Below are 1,324 nucleotides of genomic sequence, written 5' to 3'. Positions count from 1 at the left end.
ATAAACTCTCTTTTCCAAAGATTTCTCCATTAGATAGATTTATTTTTTATCCCTTTGTTGTTTCAGCAACATTAAATTTAAAAACTGTACTTTTGAGTTAAAATATATATTTATAATTTTAATAAATGACAAATTAAAAAGGCATGAACATTTTTGTATCGAAAAAATATCGAACCATGAATTTTGTGTATCGCTACACCCCTACCACTCACCTTCTTCAAATCCAACAAAAGTGGTGTTAATCAACTGTGCTATGTTTGTGCTGCTTCTGTTTTAAAGATATTAATGAAAATGTAAGGGTCAAAATGTCAACCAGCGCCCCCACATTAACTAAATCAAACAAAATTGATGTCAAACATTTGTGTTATGTTTGTGTTGCAAATTTTTTTGTTTCTGCTGCTATCATTTTAAAAATATTAATAAAAATTTCTAGAGGTCAGAGGTCAACCAGCCACCCCACATTAATGGAATCAAACAAAACTGGTGTCAATCAATTGTGCTATGTTTGTGCTGGTTTGTGCTGCAAAATATTTTGTTTGTGCTGCTATCATTTTAAAAATGTTAACAAAATAAGGTCTTGATCCGTGCTTAATCATCCAGGTAAGTAAATCCCAAAAGGTTGATTCTGTTCACCTGGACGTAGCGGTTTTAGTGGGAGAAACGTTTCGTCACTCATCCAAGTGACTTCTTCAGTCTCAGCTGACTGCAGGTTTCCCCAATCATATACACTCTCCTTCAAGATGAAAACCAGATTTTAATTTTCTCCTCTTCTTTCCTCATTTACTCTGTATTTCCATTGTTTTGTTTTTTCCGTACCTCTCTCACCTGACTTCCCAATGTTATGTTTGTGTGTTCTATGTATGGTTGGAAGGGGTGCTCATGATGGTGCCGGATCGTCTGGCAGCCTTTAAAACATTTTTCCTCCGGATAAATAAAGTATTATCAGTTAATCAATCTTTGATTCCACTAATGGAGGGAGTTTCAGTTTGTTCCACGACTGCATTTCACTCACTGCCTCTGTTTGTATCTCTGTCACTGCAGGACCAACATGGAGCGAGAAGTCAGCGCTCTCAGGAGGCCGACAAACCTCACAGAAGAAAGGGGGAGAAGAAATACAGCTGTGACGAGTGTGGGAAGGATTTTAATCGGACGTCTGACCTGATACGGCATCAACTCATCCACAGTGGAGTTAAAGCACACTACTGTGACTTGTGTGGAAAATCTTTCACCCAACTTGGACACTTAAAAAGACACCAACTCATCCACAGTGGACTTAAAGCACACAGCTGTGATCAGTGTGGTAAAGCTTTTGCTCGTAGTAGCA

The 1,324-nt window shown here is 37.8% G+C and overlaps 1 long non-coding RNA gene across 1 annotated transcript in view; it reads left to right on the top strand.

Annotated features, from left to right (window-relative positions):
* The window catches only part of LOC102205038 (uncharacterized), a 5,592-nt gene extending 4,475 nt beyond the window's left edge, over window positions 1-1,117 (top strand). The window contains exon 3 of the long non-coding RNA XR_312286.2: window positions 1,042-1,117. This is a non-coding gene — a long non-coding RNA (uncharacterized LOC102205038). The remainder of the gene's footprint in view (window positions 1-1,041) is intronic.
* Window positions 1,118-1,324: the final 207 nt, after the last annotated feature.

Source organism: Pundamilia nyererei, unplaced genomic scaffold, assembly GCF_000239375.1.
Source record: "Pundamilia nyererei isolate P.nyererei 1_Seehausen unplaced genomic scaffold, PunNye1.0 scaffold00357, whole genome shotgun sequence".
NCBI classification, from domain to species: domain Eukaryota; kingdom Metazoa; phylum Chordata; class Actinopteri; order Cichliformes; family Cichlidae; genus Pundamilia; species Pundamilia nyererei.
This window is presented reverse-complemented; position numbering and strand designations above follow the sequence as displayed.